The 9,094-nt window shown below is 42.7% G+C and overlaps 1 protein-coding gene and 1 pseudogene across 1 annotated transcript in view; one reads left to right on the top strand and one right to left on the bottom strand.

Moving 5' to 3' along the window:
* The first annotated feature begins 326 nt into the window (after positions 1-326).
* Positions 327-9,094, top strand: part of Nucb2 (nucleobindin 2) — a 45,286-nt gene continuing 36,518 nt past the window's right edge. The window contains 1 exon segment of the mRNA XM_042691635.1: positions 327-433. The gene's annotated coding sequence lies outside the window, so the exon portion shown is untranslated.
* LOC122117794 lies at positions 4,090-5,099 on the bottom strand (annotated as a pseudogene).

The following is a 9,094-nucleotide window of genomic DNA, read 5'->3' as shown; positions in this document are numbered from 1 at the left end:
AGTGAACAAGAGGGAGGAGATCCCAGGGGTTCTGTCTGTATCCCGGTACAACACCTCAAGTCCGGCTCCACAGGCTCCTCCAGAAAAGCTAGAGAAGGAAGAGGCGAGGCTTGCTTGCGACAACGTCGCTGAGCGCCACGTCCCTCTTGGCTCAGCCTCTTGCGAGCTCCTCCGGGTATGGGTTCCACACCTCCCGCCTCCCGGGTCGCCGGCTCGGCCTCATCTCCATCCCGCCAATAGGCACCCTCCGCGATCCGGAACTTGACCAATTAGAGGCAGCTGGAGGGCGGGAGTTGTCGCCATGGCAGCCAAGAGGCGGGCACGCGCTGTGGGCTGAGGGACCAAGCAAAGCCGTGGGCCTGAGGCCGGAGGGACAGGTTTGTGCGCGTTCTGCATTCAGCTGTCGGGGCCTCGCGCGCTGAGACCCTGCAAGGTAAGGCCGGTGGCCCGGAGGTGGATGAGGATTAGTACCGCGGGGTGGGGGCGGGGTGCCGACGCGGGTCCTGTGATAATGCTTAAGGTCTTTGCCTGCTAGGGCAGGGAGCTTGACTGGGGCCATACAGCAGGGGAAGGTGGGGCGCGGGGGGGGACGCTCCCAGGTCCACATGGAGCCCGGGGTCCCCTCCTTTCCACTCGCTTCAAGGTGCCCAAGCTTTCTTCCGGATAGACGAGGGGAAATGGACTCTTGGAAGGAGCCCGAGGGGTAGTGCTGGACCGAGATCTGGGCGGGGTACAGCGTGGTCTAGGCTGCACACCGGGCGAGGGAAATGCCCCGTCGTGAAAGGGCGTGCCCACTAGTGCCAGGCTGCTGCCCTCCTCCCCTAGCAAAGGTAGGCCGGTGCACCCCGCGCTTCTGCCGGATCTGTTATGCTAGCATCCCCTGATACTTAGGAGAAAGTTCCTTGCTAAATCCAAGTATCGGTTTCCCTTAAGAGACGAACGAGGGGAGTCCTTTCTGTTTCTGAGGTTGGGAAAGATGGTACTTAATGACTGCACCTGCGAAGTGGTAAGCCAGTGAACAAGTGTGGTTATTGTGTTTGGGTCTGGCAGCTGTCTTAGGTGGCAATTATTTTTATAGTATCAAAGAGAAAAGGAGGGGAGAAAGAAAATGAACATGAGCCCTTATTCTGACATATGGGAGAGATAGAACCTTTCGGTTTTTCAGTGACCACTGAACTCCTACATTAGACAATGTACTTATTACACATTTGAGTGTAGGTGCTGCCATCTAAACGTTGTTAAAGTTGTGTTAAATCCATGGATGGATAAAAACACTACACCTTTTTTTTTTTTTTTTTTTTTAAATCTTGGGCAGAAAAGCCAGGAGGCTGGCTAGGAGTGCAAACCTGTAATGCCAGCTACCAGGGGAAGCTGAGGTGGCAGGATCACTTGAACTCAGGAATTCCAGAAACAGGGAGTGGAAGAGAGGAAGGAGAAAAGTGAGAAAAACCTGAGGAAGAGGGAGGGAAAGAATGGAGGAGGAGGGAATTATATGCAAATATTTCTGATAGTCAATCTTTGAAGGGACTTGAAGTCCTTTCCGTAGGGAAAGTACAGTGAAGATTTTGTGATAGTTGGCTTGACGAAATGGCTAAAGGCAATTTGACTGTTAAAGATTTGGATCCAATAACCTGAGGCTTCAGCAACTATCTTACTGTCCATAAATAATGACTAGTGCTCTGCCAAGTGCCCTAATTCCTTGTGACTTCTTTTATTTTTTTCTTGTGATTTCATTTTAACTGGTATTTATTGAAGCACAAAGTATTTTGAAAGGTTATATGAACAACATCACATATTTAAGTTATTTGATTCCTTTTTTTTTTTTTTTTTTTTGTGGTGCAAATATGTGGGCATGAGCTCTGGGCCTGGCCACTGTCCCTGAGCTTCTTTTGCTCATGGATAGTACTCTACTTCTTGAGTCATAGCACCACTTCCGACTTTTATGTTTATGTGGTACTGAGGAATTGAACCCAGGGCTTCATGCATGGTAGGTACGCATTCTACCACTAAGCCACAATCCCATCCCAAGTTATTTGATTCTTAGGGGCTTCCCTGGTAAATTCTTTTAAATAATTGGATTCTGGAGGTATCTAGATTCTTACACCTTGTCCCTCAGAAATTGCCTCAGGATTTATCTTGGTTTAAGCTCAGTAAGAGTTCTCTCTGTGTGTGTGTGTGTGTGTGAGAGAGAGAGAGAGAGAGAGAGAGAGAGAGAGAGAATCTTGGTTTAAGGTGAGTAAGAGTTGTGTGTGTGTGTGTGTGTGTGTGTGTGTGTGTGTGTGTGTGTGTGATGAGAGAGAAGAGAGAGCTGGTCCTGGAGCTCCAACTAAGGGTCTGGGCATTGTTTTTGAGCTTTTGTGTTCAAGGCTAGTGATCTACCACTTTGAGCCACAGCTCCATTTCCATCTTTTTGGTACTTAATTGGGGATAAGAGTCTCATGGACTTTCCTGCTTCTGCTGGCTTTGAACTATGATCCTTAGATCGTAACCTTTTTTTAGGATATGGTAAGAAATTACTAAGTTACATATTTTATACCTGTCAAATGCTACAGTAATGGAATAATTAAATAAGTTTTTTTTTGTCTGGCATGGGGCTTGAACTCTGGGCTTTGGTTCTGTCCCTGAGTTCTTCAGCTCAATGGGAGCACTCTACCACTTGAGCTACAGCACCACCAGTTTTCTGGTGGTTAATTGAAGATAAGAGTCTCATAGACTTTCCTGCCCAGGCTGGCTCTGAACCACGATCCTCAGATCTCGGCCTCCTGAGTAGCTAGTATTACAGGCATGAGCCACTGTGCTTGCCATAAATAAGATTTTTAATGTTCAACGTTATTAGGCATATTTATAAAAATGACTAAATTAGAAGACATAAAATAATGTCGATACACATCAGGAAGGAACTTAGGCAAGGAAAGGCACATCATTCACCACAAGAAAGAAATTAAGACTAGAGTTGAAGTCTAATGGACAACCAGAGCTTTAGATTTTGTGATAGTATTCCCAGCTCTGGAGTGTCATTATGTTAGAACCTTCTTTATGGTACTTAGCTGGAATAAAGAGAAATAGGTGGAGGATTTACTGTGTGAGCCTAATGTAATATTTAAGAGATAGCACACTTTTAATAAGCCTGGTGTGTAGAGAAGGAAGAGCAAAAATTGAAAATGGTTTGGTAGTATTGAAAATCCTTACTGAGTTTTAGAAAAAAGTAATATACTGTAACCAGGTTAACTTGTTTGTCTGGAGGTGTTGGAATTTTTGCAGTTAGAAAATTAATTTTTAATAAATACCATATTTTTCACTTCTTGTGGACAGATAACAGTGTAACAGATGCCATATTTCATCTCAGATAAAGTCACATGCCAAAGTTTAGGAAAAAGGATCTTAAACAATTTTCCCATTTTATGGAACTTAAGTCTTTGAAAATGGTAGTAATACTGCTTACCGACTCGCTAACTATAACAGTAAAGTGAACATGAAATGTTGACAATGATAAGAGGTCTCCCAAAATTAGTGTTCCTAGCTGAACATATATGGTCATCTACTTACTGGAAAATTTAACACTCATGAGCCCTTGTTCTGGGTCAATTTCCAATAGTTTTCTTTCAGAAATTTTTATCATTTCTAGCAATGTCTATCTAGACTTTGAACCTAGTTTCGCTGAAATACAGAACACTTCAAGAGTAAATCAGATAAATTTTAGTGGTATTGTCTTCTTATTTTAGTTGGTTGTGGGGCCTGAACTCTGGGCCTGGGCTCTGTCCCTCAGCTCTTCAGCTCAAGGCTAGCACTCTACCACGTGAGCCACAGAGCCACTTCCGGCTTTTTCTGCTTATGTGGTGCTGAAGAATTGAACCCAGGTCCTCATGCATACAAGGCAAGCACTCTACCACTAAGCCATCTTCCCAGCCCCTAATTTTCTTTGGCCCGTCATGGGGTATTAAGTCTTTAGTGGTGCATAGACAAGTGGATTTTTAGGATAAAATTGTATGTTCACAGAAAATAAAAGTTAAAATGAAGAGGAAAGCAAGGGGAAAATACCAATATTAAAAAAAATCATAGCAATTATTTATAAAGCAAGTGGCTTCTCTTTCATGCCACATGATATGCTTTCATTAAGGTGAACTCTTTCTGGTTGGTATGATTAGCTCATATGAAAAAGCAGAAGCCGCCGGGCACCATCCCTGTAATCCTAGCTACTCAGGAGGCTGAGATCTAAGGATCCTGGTCAAAGCCTGTCCAGGCAGGAAAGTCTGTGAAACTCTTATCTCCAATAAATCATCAGAAGGCTGGAAGTGGCGCTGTGGCTCAAGTGGGAGAGCACTCACCTTGAGCTGAAGAGCTGAGGGACAGCTCCCAGGCCCAGAGTTCAAGTCCCACGACTGACAGAAAAAAAAAAAAAAAGCAGAAGCCATGAGCTGTAAAGGAGTTGAGAGACAAGCTAGGCAGAAGACTATCCAAAATCACCAGTTACTGTCCCAGGCAGTTGCAATTTATGATGGAGTAGTTCAATTCCAGCAACATAACAACTTACTGAGCCCAGTGTACACAGACCTGCAAGGAGGTGAAGAGTTCTAGTAGCAGTGGTGAGATATAAGCTTTGGCAGATACAAGCACAGAGTCTGATCAATGCCCCAAAGCCATCAAACCCTAGGCTTACAAAAGGTAAAAGGAACTAGCAATGCCAAAGATAGGTCCAAAGTAGATCAATTTCACTATTATTGTTTCCAGGATCTACATACTTCAGCATGAACTGCTCCGTTAGTGTGAAACTCATGCATTTTGTAACCACATCAAATGACTCTGTGCCTTCTGGTGTTGCCTACCAGTGTGTGTTTTTGGGTATGGTGATACACCGTCTCCATAATCCCACTGTACCATTACACTGGAAAAGCGCATCGTTGTAAGTCTTCTCATCTGTACCATCAACAATAAAATCTTCCCAGATGTGTTTACTCAAATCACTGTAATTTTCTTGAACTGGAATGCAATATTTATACCAGAAATCTGTGCCAGTAGAGGCTGCCATGTAGATGGTAGAAATCAAGCTAAGCACACAAGCTTACAAATGCTGTAGCAAAATAGTCATCCATTCTGGCATTCAGACTCCCATCCTCTTCTCTGCCAGCCTCACCCTCCAGCTCTGACCACAGCACCCTGTTCTCCCTGTGCCTCTGCTGATCTTAGCCTTTTGAGTAGATAGGATTACAGGTGTGAGCCACCAGCACTCAATGTAAGAGTTCTTGTTTTATAAAACTTGAGAAATTCAATAAATATTGAATAGACAAATGTTTCTCAGTAGGGTCAAAAATTAAAATCATAGCTAGGTGTTGGTGGTGCTTGCCTGTAATCCTAGCTATTCAGGAGGCTGAGATATGAGGATCTGAGGCAGGAAAGCCTGTGAGACTCTTATCTCCAATTAATTACCAAAAAGCTGGAAATGGCATCTGTGGCTCAAATTGGTAGAGGGCCATCCTTGAGCAAAAAGTCCAAGGACAATGCCCAGGCCCTGGGTTTGAGCTCCAGGACCAGTATATAAAATAAATAAAACAATAAAATAATATATAACAATAAAACAATAAAATAATATATAACAATAAAATCATAGTTGGGTACTAGTGGCTCATGCCTGTAATCCTAGATACTCAGGAGGCTGAGATCTAAGTTCGAAGTCAGCCCAGGCAGAAAAGTTCCTTGAGACTCTTAATCTCAAATTAATCAGCAAAAAACTTGTAGTGGAATTGTGACTCAAGCAGTAGAGCTGCAGTCCTGAGGTGAAAAGCCAAGTGAAAGCCCCAATACCAACAATTCTCCCCCACGACCACCCCTGCCTAAAGAAAAAAATCCTGCAACAAAAACCCTGTAAAATCATGGCAATTTAGGCTTAGAGGTGAAATCTCAAAAATACTACTTTTATTACTACAATGAACATGGAAACTTTTGTCATCTTCATATTTAAACTCCCCATACTCTGATCTATACTATTGGTCAAAATCTTATTTCTATCTCATGCTTCAACAATCTTAATTTTACCTATTCTGTAATTTTGGAGCCTCTGTTATATTTAACTTTCTCTGCTTTCCTGAGGTATTTATTATTTATATCATATATTTTATATATCCTTTCAGCATATTTTTTTTGTTAAGTTTGTGCTTGGTATCTATCAGTTGCCCTAAGGCAATTAGGGTACTTTGCAAAATACTGGTTATTAATTATGAGCACTAATACAGTGATAAGTTTCAGTGTCTTTTTGTATAAGGAAGATACCAAACTCTTTTTTGCTTTTTTTTTTTTCTCTTCCTTTTCTGGTATTGTGGATTAAACCCAGAACCTAGTACTTACTTGGCAAGCTGTCTACCATTTGAGCTACACCTTTAATCCAGATCTTTTTTTTCAGGTTTATTAGAGATAAGAGTCTCTTGGACTTTTCTGCCTGGGCTGACTTCAAACTGTCATCCTCAGATCTCAGCCTTCCAAGTAGCTAGGATTATAGGTATAAGCCACTGGTACCCCATGCCTGGATGAGATAGGGTCTTGGTCTTAGCTTTTAGGGCTGTCCTGGAACTTGAGGTACTCCTGCTTCTACTGTGTTTGGCATGAACCATTGTGTCTGCCTACATATAATTTTTTTTTGGTGCCAGTCCTGGGGCTTGAACTCAGGGTCTGGTCTCTGTTTCTGAACCTCTTTGTACTCAAGGCTAGTGCTCTACCAATTGTGGCTTTTTCTCTTTATGTAGTACTGAGGACTGGAACCCAGTACTTCATGCATGCTAGGCAAGTATTCTGCTCCTAAGCCACATTCCTAGTCCCTACATTTTATTTTTATTTTTATTACTTCTGGCTTTTTTCTTTTTGCTTATGTGGTGCTGAGGAATCGAACCCAGGGCCTCAGGCATGCAAGGCAAGCGCTCTACCACTGAGCCACCTTCCCAGCCCCTTTATTTTTATTTTTTATTTGTCAGTTGTAGGGCTTGAACTCTAGGCCTGTGCGCTGCCCTTGAGCTTCAGCTCAAGGCTAGTGCTCAAACACTTGAGCCACAGTTCTACTTCTGGCCTTCTCTGTTTATGTGGTGCTGAGGAATCGAACCCAGGGCCTCATTCATGTGAGGCAAGCACTCTACCACTGAGCTACCTTCCCAGTCCCCCTAAATTTTATTTTTAAAGGATCCTTTTGATGGCTGAGTCTACAACAATATTCTGTTGAGTAGCTGCAAATATCAAGGGTAATATTTTTTTTTTTTTGTCGGTCGTGGGGCTTGAACTCTGGGCCTGGGCGCTGTCCCTCAGCTCTTCAGCTCAAGGCGAGCGCTCTACCACTTGAGCTACAGCGCCACTTCCGGTTTTCTGGTGGTTTATTGGAGGTAGGAGTCTCACGGTCTCTCCTGCCCGGGCTGGCTTTGAACTGCGATCCTCAGATCTCAGCCTCCTGAGTAGCTAGGATTATAGGCATGAGCCACCAGCACCCGGCTAAGGGTAATATTTTTAATTAATTAATTATTTTTATGGTACTGGAGTTTAAACTCAGGACCTCATGCTTGCTGCACAGTTGTTCTGTTGGTGCTATACCTTTACCCTGAAGTATAGGATTTTAAAATATGTCAAAATAATATTTAAAGTAGATACTTTTCTAAGTATCTTGAAGAATTGGCTGTATTTTCCATGATAAATGATTAACTGTTCCATACAATTAAAGCAGAATTTTGATGCTTCTGTGTTTCTTTGGGGGCTGAGAGGGGAAGGAAGGGAACAGGGGCAGGTGAGAGTCTCACTATCTTGTTTCAAACTTCCAATTCTTCAGGCTTAGATTTCCACATGGCAGGAAGTATAAGCATGTACTTCTGGGCCCAACTCTTTTTATGTTTAATGCAGGAAATTAGTTTATAGACTTTAAACAAAAATCTCAATAATTTAAAATAATTTATTCAAGAGAAAACCTCAATCACATTAATGATTTCCAGTCTAAAAGTACTTTGAAAAACCACATGATGGTAAAAAGTATGCCTAACTGGAATTTGATGGCCAGATTCCAATCCTGAGTCTGTCAAATAACAGCCAGGTAAGTTAACTTCTTTGTGTTTTTAAAACCTTTTATAAAAGTAGAGACTGGATTACCCTCTAAGATAATTTCTGGATTCAATATTTTTTGATTCTGAAGTTCTTATGTAACCTAATAGAAAATAAGTTTTATTAAGCTGGGCGCTGGTGGCTCACGCCTGTAATCCTAGCTACTCAGGAGGCTGAGATCTGAGGATCACGGTTCAAAGCCAGCCGGGGCAGGAAAGACTGTGAGACTCCTACCTCCAATAAACCATCAGAAAACCGGAAGTGGCGCTGTAGCTCAAGTGGTAGAGCGCTTGCCTTGAGCTGAAGAGCTGAGGGACAGCGCCCAGGCCCAGAGTTCAGGCCCCACGACCGACAAAAAAAAAAAAAAAGTTTTATTTTCTGACAGAACTTAAAGAAAATTATTATTAGAAGGGAAAGGATAGTAGGAGAAAAACAAAGGAGGAGGTAACAATGTTCAACAAGAAATGTACTCATTATCTTACTCATGTAACTGTAACTTTACAATAAAATTAAATTTAAAAATAAATATAAGGGGCTGGGAAGGTGGCTCAGTGGTAGAGCGCCTGCCTTGCATGCATGAGGCCCTGGGTTCCATTCCTCAGCACCACATAAGCAAAAAGAAAAAAGCCGGAAGTGGCGGCGCTGTGGCTCAAGTGGTAGAGTGCTAGCCTTGAGCTGAAGAGCTGAGGGACAGCGCCCAGGCCCAGAGTTCAGGCCCCAAGACTGGACCCCCCCAAAAAATAAATAAATATAAAAATTATTATTAGCATTTCTACACTAGTTGTAAAAAAAGGGATTACATGGTAACATTTGCGCAATGCATATATCCTGGTCAGCCATTTACTCCCTCTATCCATCACTGTCTCTATCCATCTCACCACTTCAAAATCATTTCAGTAGATTTCATTATTCTGTTTTCCTGCAAATGACTTCAATCATAGTCAACCTTATTTACCTTCCTTGTTGGCCCATCCTACTCCTACCGGTACGTACACTCTTCAGTAGAACCTGTATTTTGGCAGGTGTGTGTGAG

This window comes from Dipodomys spectabilis, unplaced genomic scaffold, assembly GCF_019054845.1.
Source record: "Dipodomys spectabilis isolate Male_0828 unplaced genomic scaffold, ASM1905484v1 ptg000145l, whole genome shotgun sequence".
In the NCBI taxonomy this organism is placed as follows: Eukaryota; Metazoa; Chordata; class Mammalia; order Rodentia; family Heteromyidae; genus Dipodomys; species Dipodomys spectabilis.
This window is presented reverse-complemented; position numbering and strand designations above follow the sequence as displayed.